The sequence below is a fragment of the Belonocnema kinseyi genome, chromosome 6 (genome assembly GCF_010883055.1).
Source record: "Belonocnema kinseyi isolate 2016_QV_RU_SX_M_011 chromosome 6, B_treatae_v1, whole genome shotgun sequence".
Classification (NCBI taxonomy): domain Eukaryota; kingdom Metazoa; phylum Arthropoda; class Insecta; order Hymenoptera; family Cynipidae; genus Belonocnema; species Belonocnema kinseyi.
This window is the reverse complement of record NC_046662.1, coordinates 130,050,033-130,076,319: the sequence shown is the minus strand read 5'-3', so window position 1 is coordinate 130,076,319 and position 26,287 is coordinate 130,050,033. Positions and strand designations below refer to the sequence as shown.

The 26,287-nt window shown below is 36.8% G+C and overlaps 1 protein-coding gene across 3 annotated transcripts in view; it reads left to right on the top strand.

Annotated features, from left to right (window-relative positions):
- Window positions 1-26,287, top strand: part of LOC117175209 (uncharacterized protein CG43867) — a 629,535-nt gene that overhangs the window by 173,349 nt on the left and 429,899 nt on the right. For 2 of the 3 annotated variants that reach the window (XM_033364852.1, XM_033364851.1), the window contains exon 3: window positions 25,599-25,699. The exons of the other annotated variant lie outside the window; for it this stretch is intronic. The gene's annotated coding sequence lies outside the window, so the exon portion shown is untranslated. The remainder of the gene's footprint in view (window positions 1-25,598; window positions 25,700-26,287) is intronic. 3 annotated transcript variants of the gene reach the window in all.

Here is a 26,287-nt window from a genome sequence, read left to right as displayed (position 1 = left end):
CCCCCCCCCCCCCCCCGGCTAAAGTATTTGTGTAATGTTTAACGGTTTCAACGTACGAAGTTTATTAGTGAGGAATATGAATAATAATATTGAATCAGATTGAAGAAGGAGTCCAAGTATCTAAATATTATTTTATTCATAAACTTGTTGTTAAAAATGTTCATGACTGCTTCTTTATAAAACACCTTCAAGCGTACAAAGTATTCAGGCGGACTGAATCCATTTCAAATCAGACAGAGACTTGAAATCGCAGAATCTCTCGAGAGCGAAATATGTTGTTTTTTTAGAGGAAATGAGGCGATACGTGTTTTTCTGATTTTCAAACCAAATGTTTCCTAAAAATTTATGCGTATTTGAATGCTGTGGAGTGGTTTTCCAAAAACCAGAATTTTTTCTGCAAACGTTTATAATATTCGCCCTAACTGAGGTATTGAATATTTTCTCTTTAATTCTTATATCGTTCATCTTCTTCTTTCAAAATCCACCGGAAAATTAAAAAAAATGATGAAAATGTATAGAATGGCAGTAGTTTTTCTGAAAAAAATTAAAAAACGATTTTCTCAAAATACCCACCTTTTAATTGTTTGCATTTTTTTGAACTTGTACTTTGATAATGAAGATATCTTTCAAGTTGGATGCTTGTTAAATCACTTTTGCAGCCAGGAGAATTTTTTTTGTTATTCTGCTATGAGATATTAATGGATGGGTAGGCATCCAAAATCAAGATACAGAAAGAGTACTAGGTAATTTTGGGGATCCAAGAACAAACTATAACCGAGATAAATTAGTAGGCTTATGCTTAGAAAGGGGTGTGTTTATTAGAAATACTTGGCTTAGTAATAAAATGACCTAAATGTACACCTGGTCCAAAGGAAATAGCCACAGTATAATTGACTTTGTTGTTACGGATGAAATACTAAGAGAGCTGGTGAAAGCTACAAGACTCATGAGGGGTTCTGAATGCAATACTGACCATTACCTTCTGATCTCCAAAATTAACTTAGGTCGGAGATGGAGAAAAAAGAGAACCAAAAAAACAAAACAAACGCGAATCAAAATTGATAACCTGCAGAAACCGAATATACAAATAGATTTCGAAAATAAGATAATCGAAAGCATAGATAGGACAACATGGGAGGAGCTTATAAGAAACAAAGATACAGAGGGCGCATGGACCAGGTCTTAGAAATAAGAAAAGAAATAGATGTATACATGTTTACAGAAACAAAAAGAGGATACTCAGGATTAATTAAGGAAATTAAAGATAAAATTAGAGCAGAAGAAGAGAAGAAAATACGAAAATGACTTGGAAGGAAGCAAGAAACTGTTTTATAAAAAAATTAAGGGAAATAAAAGTACAGAATTTATCAAAATGAGAAATAGTAATGGGGAAATGCTTTATGATGCAGACGGGATACTAGACGCTTTCAGAGACTATTTTAGGAGACAATTCGGAGATGAAGCTATAGGTAACCACAGCTGCGTTGTAGAACACGATGCGTTAGAAAACACATTTGAGAAAGTCTGTGTCACTGAGGTTAGGCATATAATTAACAGCATCAAGAACGGTAAGGCTGTCGGGGGAAGCTATAGGACACCACATCTGCGATGTAGAACACGATGCGTTAGAAAACTCAATTGCGAAAGTCTGTGTCAATAAGGTTAGGCATATAATCAATAGATTGAAAAACGGTAAGGCTACCGAGGTAGACCATATTAACGCTGAAATGCTTAAACACGGTGCCGAGAACATACCACATAGACTGCGAATTGATAAATTTATGATTCGAGATAGGAGACATCCCAGACGATTGGAAAAAGCGATTATCGTATCAATATACAAAAGAAAGGGAGATGAGAGCGACTGCAATAATTACAGACAGATTAGCTTATTAAGTACCGTGAGTAAAATAGACTCAAAAATACGCATTTGTAGGGCAATAAAAATAACAGAAGAAATGATTTGAGAAGTCCAAAGTGAGTTTGTGCCAGGAAGGTCATGTACGGATCAAATATTCAGCTTAAGGCAAATCACAGAAAAAAGTTTAAGAGTAGGAAAAAAAGTTTTCTGTGCATTTGTTGACCTAGAAAAAGCTTTTGACAAGGTAGATAGGAGTAAACTTTAAGAAGTCCTGAAAGAGTACGGAGTCATGAATGGCCCTACAAGCTATAAAAACAATATGTACGGGTAGCAAATCGAGTGTAAGGGTAAATGGGAATTTGAGCGACTGTTGCGATATTATTTAAGGAGTTAGACAAGGATGCGTTATGTCTTCATGGTTATTTATATTATTCATGGCCAAGTGTTTAAGAATGGCTCTTTTGGACGAAGAAGGTCTCGATTTCAAAACAGTAAGGGTACGTTGTTTAGCGTTCGCAGATGATAAAGTTGTCATGGCAGAGCCAATCGAAGACTTGCAAAGTATGTTGAATAAACAGAATGCAAGCATGAAGAGCATGGGCCTTAAAATTAACGCAAATAAAACAAAAACAATGGTGTTCGAAGGTAAGAGCGAGAAAAAATTATGCAATCTTGTATTAAATGATGAGAGAATTGAACAAGTTGATAAGTTCGTATACCTTGGTATATTATTTACGAGGAACGGGAAGATAGATGAGGATTTTCATAGACGCATACAGGAAGATAAGAAGGTTATTGGTAGAGCAGGGTCCCTCATCAGAAGTAAAAGTATATGAAATAAAGCTAAAATGACAATACATAATTCTATATTTGTACCGAATGTAGTATACGGTAGCGAGACATGGACTTATCAAAGAAAAGATAAGAGTAAAATTAACGCATATGACATGAGATTCTTGCGCCTAATATGCGGAAAAACTCTATTGGACAAAGTGAGTAACGAGATAACTCTCAATGAATGTAATGCAGAAGAGACTCTAGTAGACGCTAGTAGTTAGAAGAGACATAAGAAGCCACAGAAACACAAGAGTCTGCATGAAAAAATGCATGGACGTAAAAAAGCTTGAGAAGTATGCATGTACAGAAAAGTATGGTGGCAAATAGTTTAAAAAAAGAATGTCAGTAGAGTGAATAACACCTGATACAAAAGACCTTGCATACTAATGGACCCAAGTGGGGAATCTCACATGAAGATTTTATGTGGATCTTCATTTGGGGTGATTGCTAGAGAGATTGTTCAGCAACCTGGGTCGGTGCAGTGTTGCGAAAGGAACTTGTTATTTAAATAAATAACACGAGAATTCTGGATCAATCTAAAAATTGTGTATCGCTTCCTCATATTACTCCCTTCCCCACAGAGTGAAACACGTTTACACCTTAATGGTGTAATAATAATAATAATAACAATTATTATTATATAATAATAATGCGATAGAGCTTGAGCTTTCCTCTCATGACTTTGGCGGCTATGTTGGCGGTAGCATTGCTACTTACAGGGTTTCCCATGCAAAATAGGCTGGTAACGAAGAGGAGAGGGAGTAAGTAGAACATCGAGACCCATAAATAAAAAATGGAGAGTATATTAAAGATTTTGAAACGCTTGTCGCTTCCCGAGGATCGTCAGGGCGCCCCTGGAACCACAGCTGTGGGCCACAGCATGCGGGATGGTGGCGATGGTGAGCTGCGAGATGGTCAGGCAGATCTCACTAATCAAACAGTTGGCTAGCAAGAACATCTGCGAAAAGCGGTAAGCAGTGGAACATCAACTGCGCCTGCTGAGGATGCTTTGGCTAACGCTAGCTATTTGCAGCCAACCACTTCGACAGAAATACCGTGGGAGAGCATCAATTGGGATACCACAATGAAAGAGGAATTGGTGCGTCAAAGTACCCTAATATACAAAAAGTCGCACTAAGAGATCTTATCGCTAAGGTGAAAGGCATCAGCACTAATCTACATGTTACAGAAGACCGAGCAATGAAGATTAAACAACAGGTTAATTTGGCGTGGAAAAACGACGGCAATGAACATCAGTTAGAGAAAGCCGCGTCAAACGGTCAAGCAGGAGCAATTGATGTTCATCCTCAACCTATGGATGATCCAACACCACCACATCCTCCAGAGGTGGATGACCTTATACAACCAGCGGCAGAAGCAGAGGTTTAGCAACCAAAAAAGCGACTCAAATGGACATAACATATCAAAATGGAAGTGGAACGGCAGCTTCCTATTGATGAGCTCGCCGTGGAAGACGTGGATAACGAAGACTTGATTGATGCTGAAGGCATAGCTGCTAGGGATAATGAACATCATTCACCGGATCCATTAGAACCACATCCGGATATTACTAACGATGATGTGGATAGGGAAATCTCAGAAGAACTACAGCACCTGGAAAGGAATTTGTGTCATGTTTTACTAGAGTTCAGATATGTAGAACCAACACTAAGGCATTCTCTGCCCAAAATGAACATCACAAATGATCTGTGTGCACTAATAGCACATCTCGACAGCAAGGTTTTACCTACGTATTTTTGAACGTAGCACACACTGCGTTAGAAGTTCAATCTCTTGTATACTGTGCAGATGTAACAACCAGAAAGCTGATGAACCAAGTTACTAAAATCATCCACTCTCGGCCCATCGAGACATTAACACCAGCAATATTGGATGAAATTTTAGACTTTCAACGACAGAGACTTGATGTTTTTACTGCCAGACTGCGTCGGTACAAGAAAAGTAATGCGCGAAGGCAACAAATTCAAAACTTTCACAGAGCTGAAAGAAGGTTCTATCGTAAACTGAGAGTAAATCCACATAACCAACAAGGAACCGAAGTCCCTCAATTGGATGATATGACTAACTACTAGTCGGGTGTTTGGGGAAAAATGAGCAGATGCAATTTGGACACTGCTTGGTTCAAACTGGAGAAAGCGAGGGCAAGCAATAGCCCTGAAATGCATCTGACAAACATCACAGCTATGGATGTTTCAGCGGTTTTGAAAAGGGCACGTAATTGGAATGTTCCAGATCTGGAAATGATGCACAACTTCTAGTACAAGTACCTGACGAGTGTGCATGTTGCGTTGGCAAGGTGTTTTTAGAAGATCATTGAACACCCAGGTCTGATAACAGGTTTTATGCTCCAAGGTACTACGTATATGATACCAAAAAAACCTGACGCTCAATATCCATCTGACTTTCGCCCGATAGCCTGTCTTCTAACAATTTATAAATGTCTCACAGCTATCATTGCAGATAATTTATATTCTCGTTGCGACGAGAATGACATTCTTATAGAAGAACCAAAAAGATGTCGTAAAACTCTAGAGGCTGCAAAGATCTAGTCACTATTTGCGCTATTGCCATGACTCAAGCTCGTAAGCATCAAAGGAACTTACACATGGCATACATTGTCTACAAGCAAGCGTTTCCTTTCGTGCCTCATGACTATTTACTTGAAGTCTTAAAACTTTACAAAATCTGCCCACGCATTATTGAATTTCTAAGACACGCGATGAGGCTATGGGGTACAAGAATCAAGTATTTTGATCATGTACAACGAAGGATAACTAGATCAATACGCTTTACGACGGGTATATTTCAAGGAGACTCCTTCAGCGCACTATGGTTCTGTTTAGCGTTGAATCCATTGAGAAAAACATTAAACAGCATGTCTCATTGGTTCAGAATTCATGATGATGAGGATAGTCATCAAGTGACCCATCTTCTTTACATGGATGACCTGAAGTTGTACCTGAAGTTGACCTGAAGTTGTGCATTTAATCAGGGCAGAAACCATAGAGGTATTAGAAATACAATGGAGGCAGAAAGCCATCAATGCAGAGCACCCCAACACGTTAGATCAAAATGAAGTGGATAGTGAGACATCTAATATTTGGCTAAGAAAGAGTGTTCTGTATCCAGAGATGGAAGGATTTGTCATTGCAATACAGGACAGGGTTGTCAGCACCAGGTGCCGATTATGTGGACATACCAATGAATCCATCAAGCACATTATTGATGTAGCGGGCATTATACATCAACAACTTTCCCTGAACCTAGGACTTTTAAAAGAATGGATGCCCTTCTATAGATACATTCCAATGCCCGTTTTAGAAAGCGAAGATTACGTCTTATATTGGGATTTTACTATCCAAACGGATCATTGCATCCGGGCCAATCGACCTGACATCGTGATGCGAGAAGAAAAAGGTGGACAAGTCTACATCATCGACATTGCTTGTCCGCTTAACCGAAATTTGCAGTCAACCTATACAACTGAGATCCGCAAGTATAGCGAGTTAAGGCATAAAGTAAAGACCATATGGTGAAATGTGAATTATGCATCTATTCGTCCCATTGTGATTTCTGCTACAGGCAATGTGCACGCAAGATGCACTGAACATCTTGAACATTTAGGATCCAGTAAGATATTGGCAGCAGCTCAAAAGGCGGTTTTAGTAAACACCTGTCGCATTGTAAGAAACTTTCTTGACCATCAGGAAGCGAGCGATTAAAAACCCATGGAGTGGCAGATGGTAGCTCTAAGAAAACATCCAAAGGTGACTGTTGTCACCTCCAACGCTCGTGGCCGCTCGCAATTGTATACCTACAACATCATCGCAGGAAAGACAACGTGAGAACCCAAATGGCGAGGTACAGCTTAAAGCTGCTTTGAAACCTAACCCTCTTAATCTATTTAAAGCTATATGTAAAAGAAACTTATAAAAACTAGTGTTTGTATATAAAATTTTCGAGATCGTCGCAGAACTAGAAAGGGACAGATTCTGGTATAATAATGGGAACTACTCTAGAGTTTATATTAAAATTCGGAGCTTAAAAAATAAAAGAAGACAAGAATCAGATTACTTTTTATGAAGAGAGAAATTATGCTATCGTGCGCAGGCGTTTAGTCATTTCCTCACCTGCAGTGGGGATAGAATAAGAAGCCAGCGGGTTTTTTAAGCTGTTTAAGATGCGCTCATTACAAGATATTTTCTAGATCGCTTATCTTCTATAAATGACAATCTACCGAATAAATATTCCGGTACGCTCTGCGTGAGGACCCTGAAGAAGAGGACCTAAAATTGTCGCTAGAACTAAGAACATTTTAACGCCAGGAACAGATAAAATCAACAACTTTTAGTGATAGATGTTCACTTTCACGCACCGAAATCTAGCTTATGTAAATGTACTACTTTTTTAAGCAGTGAATATACGAGTGCAAAGAACTACCGGCATACAGCTTGTTTAAACACCAACTACAGGCTATTTTTTGGTATCCTCGAAGAGAGGATATTAAAATCTATCGAGGCGGTATGGACCTCAATAGTCGAACAACGTAGGTGCAAGAATGCTAGATGTAGTAACGAGAACCTATTATTGATGAGTGTATCACCCAGGACTCGATTACGTATCGACCTCATCTGTCCATGACTAGGATTGATTACCGTAAGTCATTCGATAACACGAGCCGTGAGCTGCTTATCAAACTCCTTGAGTACCTGAAGGTGTTTTAAAAAATATTGAGATGTATGAAAGAGCTTAGGTTCTTGTGGCGAATAAGATTTATCATAACATCTGACAAAATACAAGTGGCTGCCAGTTATATCACATAGAATAGGGGAGTCTTTCAAGAAGACTCTCAATGATCGATGATTTTCTGAATCTCCCTCTTGACTCTATCGATTGCTCTTTAAGGGAAATGTTCTTGATACCTGTGTAGTCCTCCGAACAGAAGAGAGCCTAAGATCAACAACCTTTTATACATGGACGACCTTAAACTATTTGCCTCTTCAAAAGAGGATCTTAGCCTCCTTTTGGCCTCAGTACATAGGTAGTCTAAAGCGATTGGCGTGAGCTTTGGACTAAACAAGTGTGCATGCTTTCACTTACACAATGAAAGACTAGCACCTACATCATAGCATGAGGATCAGCATGTTCAACTCATATATGGAAATACTATTTAACAACTTGGTAATGGAGAAACATATGCATATCATGCAAAACTACAGGCGGAAACTCAGAATGTGCACGTTTTAAAAGCGGCCCTTAAAAAGGGTATCACCAAATTCTGAGAAAAATCTGGGCTTCTGAATTTTCTGGGAAGAATAAAATCTAGGCGGTCAACACTTTGATTTCATCATCCTAGATCTTTCGTACCTCGTATGTACCTCCCTCGAGATAAAGGTTGTAGAGATTTTCTGAGTGCCGTAGATAAGGCTGCAAAGGAGTTTGGTCACCCATTTGATTCCAGCGACCCTACACATGGCCTAATATTACTAACACCGTCGGTTCTCAAGAGTCTTATACAGGTAGCAGAACATTCGCTTCTACTAAGAGAACATGCTAAAAAGGCCCCTTCAAGGGAAATTCTACGGCAGTGTACGTCGAGAAGAGCTGTCATTGTGTCTTTCTAACATGTTTCTCAAATCCGCTAAATTGAGTATGCGTGCTACGGGTATATTGAGAGACACAATGCGGCTTTAAATATGTTATATTGCCGTCGTCGACACTTCTGTGGTATTAATCTAATACATGTCTTGTCATATGCCCAGGAAGAACTCGAACTCTTTAAGCAGAATGGTCAGTGTAAGATGTACTGGCATTTCTCATTCTCCACCACTCAGCGTATCAGTGCTATGAAGCCTGATATTGTCCTCCAAGATCTGAAGACGGAGCTAATTTATAGAAGGAGAATGAGTTCACGACTTACGCCCTGGTTGCCTCGGGATTGGTTGGTTTAAGGAAGTATAATCGTAGCTTGTCATATGCACGGAGAAACTATCGGTTGTAAAGGCATTATAATATTTATTCTTACAAGAGTTCGATGGAAATCTAGGATATAGCTGAGAAAAAAGTATTATTGTCAATGCAATACAGAGAAATACTCTTTCCATATTAATAATAATTATACTAAAAACTTGATAATTTTCGCTTAGAATTAGAAAGATTAGACAGATAGATCAACGTTTATTTTTCGGCCTGCTGGCCTTAAAAAATTGACTTGTTTACACTTCCATTTTTTACAGAATTTTCTTACAACTACCTTTTAAAAAATAACACCCATCCACACCTTATATCTAATCCGCTCGCTTTTATAGCTTTGTAGAGCCTAACTTCGCCTCGCACGCATGTCGCTATTTTCTCACCATGCCTCGCACTGCCAGCCTCTACCTCCGCGGCTAACACCTAATACTTATCTACTATTTACAATATTTACAGATTTGTTACACCTACTTCCTCTCATATTTGCAAATTTTCCTTCTCCATTCCTCTTCCTTCTTTTCTTCTTCATCTTAACCAAAACCCCCTTCACCCATGCTACTGCCCTTTTATCCCCCCCTTTCATGCAGCAATACCTCCATTCTTATCCCACCCTTTCCACCCCTTCACACTCCTCCAACCAGTGCTCTACTTTTGCATCCTGTTTCCCGCACAATTAATATATTCTCTTCTCTCTAGAAAGCCAGAACCTATTAAAATCATCAATGTAACCGCATCTCATTCAATCCATATATAGTTCCTGTTAAACCCTGACTTTCCTATTCTCTCCTCTCCTTCTGTCTTCTCTTTCTTCATACTATTCTTTTGAACTAACTCATATACCTTCCTTTCTCTTGCATCCTTCTCACTTCATCCATCTGCAATCGATGCGTTCTAAAATACCTTTCCTTTTCCAACTCCATCTTGGCACCCCTTGTCTGTTCTCCTTCTCCCACCGACACTCCCAAACCAACTCACGTCCGCCCTCTTCAAAAAAGTTCGCTTCAAATTTACACGCTCGACTCCCCGTTATAATCCCTAAACTCGTTCTTTCTGCTTCTCTCCTGACAATATAGGTCGGCGTATCCCTTGCCAACACCAGTGTTCACTTTACATACCTCTCCAGTATCCTATTTACCGCCTCAATTATCTTCACTCCCGAAACTCCACTCCGTAAAATAAGACACTCATCATTAGCGAATCAAACAATTTCATTCTCCTTACAAAATCATCTGCGAACAATCTCTTCCCCAGCCTATACACTTGCCTCATCCTTTAAAGCCTCGTCGCTCTTTGTTAGCAGCACTATGTCATCTGCATATGCAGGTGACCATATCCTGACTCCTCCTACGGTAACTCATCCTAGCACTCCGGCCGCTAGCTTACTTTCCATGTTCGCGATTAAATTTTCAAAAAGCTTTGGGCTAAGCGGGAACCCTTGCCTCAATCCCCTATCCATTCAGAAACCCTCATAGATTCCCTCCTCTCCCCTACCCTATATTTCGTCTCATATACCTCCCTTACCCTCTCGATCAGGCCTCTCTCCACTTCCCTTTCTTCTATTGAGTCCCACAACCTTCCCCTATCCACCGAAGAGAACGCGCCTTTTAGATCTATAAAAAACGCGTCAGGAAAAGATAATAACGCGATTTTTTCTTTTTCAGGTTGGAATAAAATATTAATATGTAATTGTATTTTTAATGTATAATATTTATAATAGATGCAACTGTAATATGTGTGTGTGTAGGCATTTGCATATTGGTGGCTGTAGTGATAAAGTGTGCAGTGACGGGCGGTTTTGGGATTTGGCTAAATAGGAAAAGTGAGGTTAGGTTTTCAAGGAAGCGGGGTAGTTTTGTGGTCAGGAGTTTGGACCTTCATAGCGGACAAGGGTGATTTTTGCAGTGATGGGGGTTATCAGGGGTGAGAAACGGGTGTCTGCAGGGGATCTGAGGCATGAAATAGGGCAAAGAAACCTACATTTTAAGGCGGTGAGTGACAGCAGCCTTAAGATACATCTGTTGGCTGCAGTGCGTATTTGGGTGTATGGATAGATTACAGTTACCGACGGAAGAGCAGGAGGTGGGTAGCGAGAGTACTGACAGTGCTGGTAGTGAAATAGACGGGGAGGAAATTTCCAGAAGAACATGACAGCCAACTGTGCATGGAGGGACAAGCGGAGAAGTAGGCTATTGGGTTGCTGATTGGTGAGATCAGAGTGTTGAGGGAGGAAGTAAGGGGTGCTATGGAGCAGATGGGAAGTATGAGGGAGGACCTGAGGGCAAGAGATGAGATATGGGAAAAAGAAGTAAAAGAGATGAGAGGTAATGTAGAAGGATTGCAGAGGGAGTTGGCGTCAGTAAGGAAGGAAAAAGAGGATAAAATAAAGGCGATGGAAGAAGATTTGAGCGTGTGGAAGGAAAGGGCGGAAAAAAGCTGGAAAGGGTGTAGGACAGGTCGGAAATGGAAGTAGTTGACAGGGGGCAGGCTAGAGCCAAGGTATTTGGGAGAAGGTGGATTATGATAGAAGAAAAAGTGGGAGAGTGTAGGTATGAAAAGGAGAAGAGAGCGATTAGGGAAAGGATAAGGGCAATGTAGTTGAGGATGGAGAGAAGAGAGAAGGCAGATAGGAGAAATAATAAGAGCGTAATAAGAGCGTCACAAAAATAGGATAAAGGAAAAGAAGCTTTTCATCGATCAAGATTTGACGAGGCGGGAAAGTGATGTGCAGATAATGCTCAATGACAGGGCTAGGAAGAAGAGAAGTGAAGGAAGAGCGGCGAAGGTAGTAAATCGGAAAATAAAAATAGACGAGAAAATGTGGGTATGGGACGAGGAGGAGGAGGTGTTGAAGGAAGTGCAGAGCAACTTGTTTCGTGGGAAGTAGGAGGGTGGGAGTAAGATAGAGTGGAGAAGAGTTAAAGGTGCTGTACTGGAACGTAGCAGGGGTAAAGAGGAAATATGAGGATTACTGGAGGTATATTCAGGAATTTGATGTTACTGTACTGGTAGAGACGTAGCTAGAGAGAAAGGAATAGGGTAGTATAGAGTGAAAGTTGCAAAGGGGGTATAGGTAGAGGCTACAGGAGGCCGTCAAAAGAAAGAAGAAAGGAAGGGCTAGTAGGGGAATTATAACAGGGGTTATGGATCGATTAGAGGAATAACTTCAGGGAGAGGGAGAGAGCCATGTTTCTACAACATTCTTGATGACGTCATACAAGAGGCGTACTGGACCTACTCTACTTTAGCGACATGGAGAAATTTTCCACGGCTGACTTCACAGAATAATATTGGGCAATAGCGCAACCCGAATTTATGTCAACAGGTTGAAGGTTATTTCTTGTCACACTTGAGCATTTCGCGTACATACATTCAAGGTTATATTTCACTTTGTCCTAGCATTTTATAGTGCGTTATGTGCTTATGAGAAAACCGGGATGATTTATGGCCTCCTTTTAGATAAATATTTAATTAATGCGCAAAAGATACAGGTGTACAGGTGAAATTTGATATGGAGGGCTATGTATGACATCGTGTCCATTAGACTCTGCTATCTCTCTGTAGAGATCTTCCTTAATGTTCTTAAAAGTTTGATTTTTTGACCAACCGACAATGTTTGATAATCATTCTTTGCAATAATATTGGGTGCGGCTACCTCTCGATGTGTCACATATAGAAATAAGATACTACGAACAATTTTGAGAAAGAGAGAGAGATAAGCCAGCATGCATATTTTTATTAACGGATATATGATCGTTTTCGGCACTTTTTTCATCTCTTATTTAGAAAGGTTAGTTTTACCTGTTGTAAGTTGAAGATTAAAAATTTGCAATCATTTCCGTCTAAATAATTTAATTCAGAGGTCAACATTTTTTTACTATAATTTTGAATCTTCTAGAACTTTGAGGCAAACATTAATAGATAAGGAGAGCAAATATAAAGCGTTTTTTTATTTTTCGCAAAAATCTTCAAGGTTATTTGTGTTTTTCTTATGACGCATTACATTTTTGACATTGCAAAAACATGTCCATTATAATATAGAATCTTCTAGAACATTACGACAAAGAAGGAGCTATTTTCCTAGATAAAGAGAGTAAGTAAGTGAATCTATAGTAAGTGAATATTTCACAACAGTCTTCTTTTGATAGTAAATTTGTACACGTTAATTTAAACTTTTTTGACCTTCTAAAAGTTTATTATTACTAACATAAACATAAATTAGTGACGTACGTGTATGTCACCAACGAACTGAAGATAAGATACCTGATGTCTGCTGAAAAGCGGTTAATGCTTCTTCTTATTTTAAATGTACACTCAGTGCCATCTGTTCGAATATTAATTGCATTGTCTTCTAACAAGCGATTGACAACTTATTATTCAAAAAGTATTCACTGAACTACAAGAAGATTATTCGAATATGTAACGATGCATATAAAGTTTTACATGAACATGCAACTACTTCTGAGGTTTCATACTCGATCATCAATGCACTCAAGATATTAGAAGGCTGAACGAAATCTTGAGGCAGGCAAAGCAGCATCTATCTCTGGGCGAAAAATAATAAACTTCAATCAAACATTGGTCTACTAACATAAAAAAGCGGGATATTTAAAAAAACTAGAGAAGAGTGAAACTGGTGTCGATGAGATTCGGATATTTTTTTGTAAGATTAAAAGACAATGGTTAATCACCAATTATATATGCGATGGCATTGACGAATCGGGGGAAAGGAATATTGCTAGAGACGCAGGCGGGCCTCAGGGAGTAAAGGAGTACTATCGAGAATATTTACGTATTACAACGGGTGGGGGATAGAAGTTTAGCTAAAAAGGGTGATTAAGTGTTCGCGTTTGTTGTAGATCTAAAAGGAGCGTTCACTTCGGTGGATAGGTGGAGGTGTTACGAGGCGATGGAAGAGAGGGGAGTAGCGAAAGGCCTGTTTGAGAGGGTACTGGATTATATGAGTAGACTGAAGATAGCGTTAGAGGAAGAGGGGAAATCTCGGAGGCTATCTGGATGAATTGGGGGTTAAGGCAAGGGTGCCCGTTTAGTCCAACACTTTCCTGCAATTTTAATCACAGATATGGAAAGTAAGCTAGCGGCCGGAGTGGTAGGAGGAGTTACAGTAGGAGTAGTCAGGATATCATCCTGCATATGCAGATGACATAGTGTTGCTAGCAAAGAGCGAGGAGGCTTTAAAGAGGATGATGAAAATGTTAAGAAGATACTTGGATAAAAATATTTCAGAATTAAATGCGGAACAGTCCTACGTTATGCTGTTCAGGAAAGGAGGTGGGAGGTATAAGGGAGGGGAGTGGGTAAAGGCAGTTCAGGAGGCGAAAGAGTTTGTGTACCTGGTATTCCTGTTTCAGAGGGTGATAGAAAGAATGAGTCATGTGGATATATCAGTGGAGTTGTGAGATAGGTAGAGATACAGAGTTGGCTAATCGATGCTGAATAGCCAGCTGTATACCTCCACCTGCTCACTTTCATCTAGTGGACGGATGAAGGCAGCCAACAAGCGGCTAGGCAGGTATTCGACTACAACGTTTCAGCCTAGTAGATTACTATGCATACGGCTCATCATATATTTTAAGGATTGAGAATTTTCATTTGTTTTTCATGGATATATTTTTAGTAAAAAATAATAAAAAGAGTTTCTATAAGAAATGTTAAGTCATTCATAATTTAATTTATATAGTTATATGAAACGAAGTTTGTTAGTGAGAAAATTAAAAAAAAATTATCTGATTTTTAAAATAGGCAAGGAAAAGCACAAGTAATATTGTGTCTTTTTTAGTGCTTTTTTATTGATGATAATTAGAAATATAATTACAATCCTTAGAAACATTACAAAGTTTTTTAAGAAGTAATCTTTTTTATCTTTCGTTTTATTTATAGTCATCTATTATAACTTGGTTTGCTTTTGTGATAAAGTGAATTAAATAATAAACTAGCTTTAAAATAAGCTATTTCAAAGTCAAAACTGGATAATTATAATTAAGAAAACTATAAAAAATACGTCATAAGCTGTATGTCATTAAAAATAGTGATGTCCTGTAATTTGTGCAAATGAAGTTTAATTTTCTATACTAAAAATTAATAAAACTTAGTCAATATTAAATCATTAGTGTAGACTAATCTAAACCGATCCCTGATACGGTACCGCTGGAACTTTTTCTGTGTACTGTTTACCGTGGTTCTGGTGTTTCGGATCCCACTTTAAGCTGTAGGCCCCTCTCCCCATCATGCGCTTGACTGGAACTCAGTCCGTGAATGATGGATTAAAAAGTCGACTTTGTTCAATATGCGAAATTAGGCAGACTGCTTTTATAAGATCACTTGATTGCATTTCAAAAAGATGTGTCCGTGACTGATAACACAGGCACACAAAAAAAGTTCTTTGAACTTTTGACCAGAGCATGTTGATGCTATGTTTTGAGGTCACTTAATCAGAATCCGGTGGCCGTTTGGCCCTATCAATTCAGGATTTTTTTCTAACCTCAAAAAATAGTTAAAGTGGCCCTTTTTGTTCATAGAAAATGTAGCCCGACCACATTTTTGCAGGTTTTTTGGGTCATTGGACTTGAGTATAATGCTCATTAATCCCTTTTCAGAGCCTTTCTGCCTCTGACCTCAAAACCGTCAAATCTTACCTCAAAACTGCCTTCAATTAGCCAGAATAAACGATCTTCCATTTCTAGGGGCAACATAAGCCCAAACGAAGTTATCTTATGTAGCAGTCTTTTTTGTTATTCTAATATGACCAATGGCTAAATTTGCAAATTTTTTAGGTCATTACGATTGATCCTATCTTTCCTCGTATCCCTTTGTTTCATAAATCATGGTTAACCTAAACAAAGTCGTACATAAACTCAAGAGTCAACTCAATTCGCGAGCCTAGCCGATCCTTTAGTTCGAGAAGGAGAAACGGCCTCGATGTTTAGACGCATACGTGATAAGCAAGTATATGACGTTGCCAAAACCGAATTTGAGGTACTTTATGCTCTCCGAGTTAGGGATTCATCCTAACCTTGAATAAAATTTCCGAGTGGCTCAATAGCCCGTTTTTTGCTGAGAATAAATTTTGTTTACTTTTTTCATATGTTTTCGGTTTTATTCGGCTCTCATATAATAGTTTTCAGATTATCCTATTCTGACTCTAAGAGAACACAGTAACCTCAAATTCGGATTTGGTGGCGTCATAAACTTACTAGTGTCGTATACGACCAAAGATCAAGGCCGCTTCTCCTTGTCGAACTAACGGATCGAACAGGCTCATAGATTGAGGTGACTTTAGAGGTTATGTTCAAATTTTTTTATATTAGCCATGATTTATAATGCAAAGGGATAAAAGAAAAGATAAGATCAATTTAAGAGACCTGTAAAAAATTAAAATTTGGCCATTGGTCATTTTTGAATATCAAAACGGACTGCTTTGGCCATCTTGGTAGGGTATAAATTGAAGTTAGGTGTGAACTTGGACCTTTCCGAGTAAAAAAGGCCCCAGATCGATTCAGTGACCCAAAAACTCTGAACAGGGATTTATAAAAATTATACTAGTGTAATCCAGCGACCCGAGAAACCTAACAAAATGTGGTCGGGTTAGTTTTTTTAGGAACAAAAAGGGGTATTTTGGCATTTTTGGAGTATTTTTCGAGGCTAGAAAAAAATGCTGATCTGATGGAGACAGACGTCCGCCGGATTCGGATTTAACGACCTCAAAAGCATAACATCCACATGATCTGGTCAAAAGTTCAGACGACTTTTTGTGTGTTCCTGTCTAATATATACTGGGGCAGCCAAGTGCAGGCTATTCAACATTTTAAAAAATCCAACTAAAACAAAAAATGGCTTCGAAATATTGGGCTATAACCATCTTAAGTTTTAGACATTTTTTTTATACAATGAAATTATCATACAAGTCGCTCTGAAGCAATCATAAAAGTTTAGAACAATTCTGGTTTGGGTTTACCCTAAAGCCGGCATAAAATTTAAACTTCGAAAAACCAAGAATTGAAAAATGAAAAAATGAGCTTTCTTAAATATTTCCTTTTATTTATGTTAGCTTGTTACAACAAGATAAACTCTCACGACAACGTGAATTTTATAATATACAAGCTTTAAAACAAGCGGAACATTTCGTTTCACATTAATTTTGTGCAGCTTTACAATTACATTTATTAAAACCTTGACTGCCGCTGACTGATTGTTCAGTTGCTGTCTTTCTTAACAAAAGTACACTATGATTAAGTATGCCAGTTATTTCCATCACACTGGTTTCTAAATTTTGAATCCCGGTTCGAGAAAACCAACCCTTAAAAACTGTAATTGGTTCCTGTTTGATAAATGCCATTTTCCAAACGAGTCAAGATTCCAAAAATATGACTAAAATCTAGAGGACCCTAATCTACAGCTGGAACAGGTAATATTATATAATCACCGGCATTAACTTGTGCAAAATTTTCATTTGTTTCTCGCTTTGCAAGATTAGCGGTGCTCGATAGGTGAAAAATATCTACGATAATTCTCCTTCTACATTACTAGCGTGTTTTGATTTCAAGGGTCCCAAGCGTAGAAACTTCGCTGCAGATCCACTTAAGCGCGCATGTTAAACTCATTCAATACTTTGGGCTTAACAACAACGTCTTTCTTCGGAGGTGATTTTTTACGGTTGTAAGTTTTACAACAACTCACAAATAATTCACAAGGACCGGAGGGTACTGGACTTATTGGGGTAGGTGGAATGGTTAATTTGTAACGGCAGTACAAGGGGAGATGCAGAAGGTGAATACTCGTACGCTAGTATAGGTAATCGCGACAATGAGATGTGATGACTCAAAGCGCAGTAGAGAAAAGAGAAAAGGAAAGGAAGAAAAGAAATTAAAAATGGATGTTTCGGGACGGGGGGAAGTTGAGAAAATTTAGAGAAAAAATGAGGAGATAGGGAGTTTGGTAGAGGAAGTAGTTGACACACTGCTAGAAAAACTGTAAGGAGCGATAGATAAGATAAGGGAAGAGGTGTGACCGAAAGAAAAAGAAAAAGTACTTAGGAGAGGCTGGTGGGACGATAAATGCAGGAAAAGTAAAGAAAGGATGAAGGAGTGTGTAAGAAAACGCAGGAAAGAAGAAATGGAAAAAGGAGAACTCCACAGGAGAAAGAGAGAGCACGAAATAACGATGAAAGAGAAAAGACAGAAGGAGAAAGACAAGAATATGGAAGAGTTAGAGAAAGCAGTAAGGCAAGGAAGGGAATGGGAAGTGATAAATGTGGAAAGAGAAGGAGGGAAGGGTATAAATGAAAAAACAGAAATGAAAGAGTGGACGAAGCACTTCAAGGGGCTGTTATGAGGAGTGGAATATAGGATAAAGGGAGAAGGAAGAAAAGTGGTGAATGGGGACGAGAAAATTGAAAATGAGATTATTATGGATGAGATGAATGTTGCGATTGCAAGGTTTAAAAGAAAGAAGGCAACAGAGGAAAATGGTTTGAAGAATGAAGCACTGAAATATGGAGTAGGGATGAGGGAAGAGATGTGAAGCACTTGAAAACAGTTATGGAAAGGAGAATAGTGGCCGTAGGAGTGGAAGACAGCGCTGGTAGTAACGTTGATTAACAAAGGAGAAGGCAAAAGGGTGGAGGAATATAGAGGTATCACACTCATGTCGGTGGGTATAGAATGGTTAAAAGGTAAGGGGGACCAGAATACCTGAAAAAGATTAAAAAACAGAGAAAATGGAATAGAGTAGTGAGATTTAGAATGGGAGAGGGTGTAAGAGCATGCAGGTATTGGATACATGTAGAAGAGAATGTTTGTAAAGTATGTAGGTATGATCAGGGAACATGGTTGCATGCATTAGTAAAGTTTAAAGGGACGAAGGGGGAGGGGAGTGTACAGAAAAAATAATTAAATGGGTTCTGAATGAAAATCGTCGTGGGAGGAATGGATGAAGAAGCGTTCAGAAATAATAATTATAATTTAAGACGTTATGAAGGGAATAGTTCGTAAGATAGTATAAGGCTTGCTTGTAAGAATACTTGTAATGGTTATGCAAAGACCCTTAATCCGTAAAAAAGAGAGAGTATAAACAAATAGAGAAAGACAAGAGAATTTGAACATTGTAGTAAATGCGTTGTAAAAATTGCAAAACAGGACTTTTTAACAATAAAACAAAAGTCATTCTTTGTGAGAATTAAAAATAAACCAACAATTTTCTACACGTATATTAGTGACACATTTTGCTTAAAAGAGTCAATTACTACTGGAGGTGCATACTCTATAAATTCTCCTATCGACAGCAATGATTACGGTTCTTGAATACAGTAATTAGATTGAAAGTTTTCTATACATTTCAAAAAGAAGAGTATACTGATTTCCATTAATATCAAGATTCAAATTACTATAAGGAAAAAACTGATCATTTTTAAGTAGTTTGGCATTAATCAGATTGGACTGATTAAAGTTGCTAGAACTTCTAAAAGTTTTTTTTCTGTTTGTCTGAAATCGAAGTATAACAAGTTTCGGTTTTCCAATTCTGTTGAGGTTTTTACAGTCCAAGCATGGTTCGAAATATTTTGAAGTAGGGTATATTCATACAGCTCCCAAGTTTAAAAACTTATTGGAATAGGTTTATCTTGTTCCATATATTTTACCAACTGTAATTTTCGTGAATCTGACAGTCTGAAGTTAAGTAATAACCACTCTATTTCATTCTAAGAGGTTTGACTATATCAAAGTAACCAGCAGCGATGGTTATTGATTGTTAATTATGATTTATTTCAAGCCTAAGAGTATTCTGTATGTAACTTGATTGCCTAAGATTTAGATATAATTACATGACACAGGACAACAAAGCCAAAAAAATTGACCAGATCAAACTCACGTGTTCGGTAGGTTAACGGTTAGTGGAGAAAATAGAGGGGAAAATAAGGAAATATATCAAGAAAATATTAGATGAGAAGAGATATTGTGCGTGTATTCGTATTTAGATTTCGTAGGTTTACGATTTGTAAAGGTTATAGAAGCAGAGAAGAAAAGAGAACAAGAAGGGGGAGCAGGAAAAAAGAGAGAGTATTTAACGATCTAGAATTTGTAGATCTAAGGCTTGTAGGATTACGGTTTTCGGAAGTCGGAGAGGTAGAAAGGTGAAGAAGTGGGAAGTGTGGAAGGAAATAAGGAAAAAGGGAAGGGAAAAGATTGTGGTGGGAAGGGAGGGAGAGAGAGGATATGTAGATTTAGAATTTGAACATGTATGGTACTTGTGTCGAGAGTTTATAGTTGTAAGGTTTGTAGGTTTATGGTTTGTGTGGTTCCAAGAAGTACAGAGCAAGAGAGAGAGAGGGTGGGGAAGGGGGTTTATTTTTTGTAGAGATTAAAAACAATAGAGGGAGATAGAAGGGCTGGGGAAGGAGGAAGGGTAATATGGGTGGGGGTGAGAAGGGAGCGTAAGGGAGAATATGTAGATCTAGAATTTGAACTTGTATATTACTTATGTCTAGATTTTCATAGTTCTAAGATTTGTAGGCTTATTTTTTGTGGGGATGAAAGAAGTCTAGAGAAGATAAATGAGGTTGGAAAGGGGGGAGGGGACGAAGGGAGGGGAGATTGTTTTCAGAATTTCTGCATTCAGTGTTTTTACGTGTAGAGTGATATGAGAATAGAGGGGGAGAAGAAATTTTTGGGTCAAGGGGGTTGTAATTTTGGGGTTTATGGATGTGTAGTTATATTGTTTGTTGATGTCTTAATTTAGAGAATGAAAATTATGTGAATTTGAGCGGTATCAGGTTTTTGCACATGGAAAAATCGATTTTCTGCCATTTTTCGCGATTGACAGAATATCCTGACGTGCTGAAGATAAAAGCTCAATGGATTTGGATTTAGAGGCCAAAAATACATATAGAACACATGAGTTAGTTCTGGTCAATCCTTTTTGGGGTCAGGCGAATACGTTGATCATGTAGAAAAGGAAAGCAAATATTCTTTATAATATATTATTATTATTATATTATATTTTTTAATAAAACATGCAGATCAAAATATTTACGGTTTTTTTATAGTACAATCTCATCCCTTTGTGTCTTTATTTTATTTATTTTATAATTATATTATTATTTTATTTATTATACTTATGAAACTTACAATTATGGTCATTATTTTATTTTGCCCGTGTACCAGAGACCTTACTGATTCTATTTCACTATAATTTAGCTGAAAAATCATTATTTATTTGCAATTGCTTACGAGGATTGTTCTATATGGCGAAATTCGAGGGCTTGTGAAAATGGAATAGTTTCATTCATTTTGCGTGACATTTCATTTTCGACCATTTTTCGTGACGCGTATTCTAAAAATTGTTTTATATTTTTAATAAATAATTTTGTTGATTTGTTTCTAACATATTCTTATTCGCCGGGAACTAGCGTTTAGATTTCACTATTTATCAATCCAAAAATGTTAATTTGTTCCAAAGTTGTAAACACATGAAATCATTCGATCCCCCACTCCAAAAATGGCTAAGCAAGGGTAAAAAAGTATGTTCTTCTAGGTTAATGTATGCGCCTGTAGTTATGCAACAACCAGCACACAAAGAATTCATTTTTATGATTCATGTCGGTTAAACAAATTAATAAATTTGTTTAGCTTCTAGTTTGCGTGAAAACACCCAGCAAATGACCAACAGAATCCTTAGGTTCAAAATTATACCGTGACTGATATCAATTTTACTTTTTAAAGTGTAATTATCTGGTTTAATATGAAATTTCTGTACCCTTTTCGTAATAAAGTAATCTACAGATAGAGTTTTATGTCTCTTATTTCATAACTTCTTGTAGGTATTTCAATTATTTCATCAATCGCATAAACCTTATTTTCACCTAGTGACCAATGTTGGTGTCCATGAATCATCCATAATGACAGCTAGCCTTCAATTCACTTGATATTTCCAATTTTAACACTTATATAAATTAAACGTACATGTAGATTTTAATTGATTGCATAGAAATTGCAAACACAAATCTGCAAGTACGTATATATCGTAATTTTTATATCCCTCATGTTATAATGTACGCTAATAACACCGAGACACTTAAAAAAATCCGAAGGTGGCTGAAGATTACCAAAGCTATCGAAATACCGAATTTTTCTGTAAATCTTTTTATAAGCACGCCCATGTGTTCCTGGTCCTTTTTTATCGTCAAGATTAACAATAGCACATTCATAATTACTTCAGTCACTATTTGGTAATTCATTTCGCATAAAACACCTCAAAAATGCGCAATCTTCAAAGCTTTTCCGAATTCAAGTGAATTTGCATCAGGTAGGGGTCGATAAAGTAGCTTTACTCTGAGTTTTTTTACTTTCGTGTAAGTCCCGCTCCTTGTTCATACGGTTTTATATGAAGCTCTAATTCTTTCTTATATGGTTTCAAGTAAATTCATTTCCGAAATAAAGGCTTCCATCGCTTCATTATGTCGTTTACTCTCTACAAGTTGTTGTTTTGTCGAATTGGCATCATTCACAGCCTTAGCTATTCCAGCATCTCCACCAGTTATTCCTTTATTACCTTTATAGACCTTTATTATACAATGAAGCGTGCGCCTCTAAGTGCAGATTAAATGAGAGTTTGAGCATTATTAGTGGTAGCTTTTTAATTTCTGAGACCCATTCCTGATTTCGATTTAACCTTTATTGTGTTTGATATTTCCCAAGCAGCATCTTTTCACCTATGCTTAGTTCCTGAGCAAATACACGTTTCCAAGCTTTCTCACATAGTACACTGTCAGCTGAGTTTCTAGCCTAAATATTTACTTTGTTTTTGAAGAAGGCTATATCATGCTCTTTGTAAGCCAGTTAGTCTTTGTCAATATTAAGTTTGAAGCACAACCTGTAAAATAACCTGTCCAAAATTTTGAATTGGTTTTTTAAAACGAGAATAAAGAAAAATTGCATGGAAAGGACACCGCGCTAAATTTACAGTAAATGGCTTTATTTATTTTTTAATTCTGAATTTAACTTTTGTATTTTCGAACCTGCAGAGCCAAAATTCTAACGAAAAAAATTAGAGAAATGGACATTTTTTAGACAAACACTAGTAAAACTAAAAGTTTCACATTTTGACGATCAGACTGACAATAAAGCCAGAAAAATAACATTCTCTAAAGAACAAAAACATAAGAGATGTTCTGATTAAAATATGAGGGTAGGATATGACTGCAAGATAAGTACAATGTACGTTAACTTACTAAGATATATTTCTTAATTTACTTTAAGGGTTATTTAGTTATCCCTTGAACATTGAATCAGGAATATCGACATTTCACAATCACTAAAATCACACAAGGTTTTTTGATTAATCAATGAGGATAGGAAATTATATTAAAGTAAGTAGGTAAGGTACAGAGGGCAAGGATATCTTTGAATTTTTTAAAATGGTTGTTTAATTATTCATCAGTTATGCCTAAAAAAAAATCGTTTATATTTATAGTTCGTGGGTAGATACCTTTTGTTTCGGTAAGAGTGGTCTTTAAAATATGAAACTTTCAGCCAAATCTTTTAAAGTTTTTGAAATAAAAAAAAGAAACTAAAATAAGTATTTTTCTATTAAAATGCATGTAAAAATTAAAACTTTCAGAAGTCTTTGTCTAAAAACTGCACATTTTTCTTACTTTTTAAATTCAAATTTTTGCTCTGCAGGTTCGAAAATACAAAAAAAAATAGATTTCGAATTTTTTACAAAAAGCAATTTACTGTACATTTAGCGCCGGAGCCTTTGCTAACAAACAGCGCACGAACTATATTTTATGTAGCAGTAAAGCGTTTAAATATAAAAACTTTATAAAAAAATTAATTCCCACATCTCCATAAAAAATTACAGATAGACGAAGTAAAAACCGGAAGTCATTAGCACGTGAATGTATGATCAGGCAATACATGATTGCTATACAGGGAACTCGGATATATTATATTTACTGGGATGAACCGAATGGATTAGTAGATCGATTAAGCTTACTGTGTTAGCATGTCAAATAGCTGGAAATACAAGTCATACAAACGAAATATAATAAATTATTAAAGAACTTCGAAAAGCTACAATTATATATTATTGAGTGTTTTTTCAAGATTTTCATAATTTGCAAGATGAGCATTGATGTATTCGGATGTCATTCTAAACGAGAAGAAAGTGCAAGTCGTTGTTCTCCTGGAATCGCCTTTAAAATCACATCTGAAGGACATTATGACATGAATAATTAAAGGCTTTGTAAAGTGGCTGAAGCTCAAGAGCAGAATAATGCTGTGAATTTGAATATAATAAAATTGTGGTTAAAACTTTGAAAAATTTCACAGATAAATTTTTTAAAACAGCGAAAATTAATTTTGAATCAATTCAAGAACTGGTGTATTGAAATTCAGACCTCATGCGTCAAGTAGACAGCAGACTGAACGCACTCCAAAATGGACGTTGAGAAGCTGCAGTTGGTGCAGAACCTGCACAAGCGAGCTAGAAGAAATGACCAATTTCGAAATATTGAAATACGTGGAATTGATGGGACTTGGCATGCTGATGTTGTTGAAATGCAGACATACTAATGATTAAGCGAATGATGCAAGTATATCTCAACTGTGATTGACATATTTTCCAAATTTGCTTAGACTGCCCCCATTAATCCAAGAAGGGTGAATATCTAGCTTCAGCTATGGAACGTATACTTGATAAAGGATAAACATAAAAAAATTTAAGAGAATCTATTTTTGAGCGATTTAATCGTACCTTAAAACATAAAATATGGATGCAATTTATCCTGTGGGGTAATTATAAGTGGATAGCTATTTTTAAAGATTTAATTTTGCCTTACAACGAAACTAAACATCATGCTATTAAAATAAAACCAAAAGATGTAAGTAAGCAAAATGAGAAAAAATTGTCGTTTGATGTATACGAAGATGATAGAGTGAAACAAGCTGTTAAGAAAACCATATTTAAAGTTGGAGATAAATTATGTATCAGTAAATTTAGGCATGTTTTTGAGAAATGCTACACCAAATTATACAAATGAAATAATTACTGCAAGCCATGTTTATAATACTGAACCAGTGACCTATATGCATTAATATTATCAATATAGGGCTATTGCAGCTAATTGCATGTAGCATTTGATTTCCTGTGTATAAAAAATATGATGATGCTGATCTCTTTGAAGACCTGCATACATTGAGCGATAATTAAAAACTGCACACTTTGTATATATTTTTTCACACATTCAATTGAATTGTAACAGCCACTAAAATACCGTATGCAGTGATCGCCATCATCACACTATTTTTTCATTCTTAGCTACAGATTTTTATCATTATTTAGCAGAGTGGCCATCCTCGCTGGTAGAAAAACGGTAAATTTCTTTTCTACAGTGACAAAGAACCACACTCCAGTTTGCGTTGCAGCCTTTTTAAAAATTGTGATTTCATATTTTTTATTCAGCTCTACGTCCTCAAACTTGTTCTTTGAATTAAAATCGTAATTGGCAGCAATTTTGATTCGCTTTATGAAATCCAATTTTTCTGCTTTACTTTTTAATATTTACAGTACTAAACTTTCTTGTTACAGTTCGTAAACCTGTTCTCACTTTTATCACTTGTTTCAGTTCGTGAATGTTCTTTAAAAATACGTTATAATGCCTTTTAAGATTTTTTGGTTTTCTTCACGATCTGGTATCTGACATCAAACTGATGCCATAGAACAGCTGGCCTCCTTTTATAGACTTTTCTGTAGACTTGCCCAATTTTGCATAATATGATACAAGAAAGTTCAAGAACCTTCTAAATTATAATCATAAATACGTTTGGGTTATAATTCTTTGCAATACAAAATGTTAAAAATAACTTTAAAGTTGCGCACGAAAAATTCTTTTCAGAAATTGCACAGTATAATTTCCTGACGTCGCTAAGGATTGTTCTAGAGACTTAGCATGGACACGAACCACTACAGGTATAGAATCTTCTCGATGTCTATAAGGTAAGTTTCATGGTCTCTAATAACAATATATCTACCTCTTTGTTTCAAAGTTCTAGAAGTTTCTAGACTGCAGACTAATGATTTTTACGAATTATTCACGCATTAAATATATGAGGACAGGCATTTTTGATTACATGCTTTATCTATAAGGAAGCAATAAATCAAAATCATCAAATTACCCTTGTACACCTGCGTCTTTTGGGCACTAAACAAATAAAGAAATTTTCACTAAATCTTCACCTATCAGGAAGCAATGAATAAGATTTATATAAACAAAACAGGATGTCATGCATAGCCCTCCATTTAAAATTTCATCTGTAGAAAAGTATCTTTTGTGCATTAATTAAATATTTATCTAGAAGGAAGCAATAAATCATCCTCGGTTTCTCATAACTAATGTCACGTCCCGTGACGTATATATATTTTAATATACTTATTTATATATTTATATATTTGCATGATTATTATAATAAATTCTTAATAAATATAGAGCAAATATTTTGTCAACAAGTTGTAAGCTGACGAGAATAGATATAGTCAGAACATTGTAAGTAGTAGCATATAGAAAATGGATATACTCAGCACGTT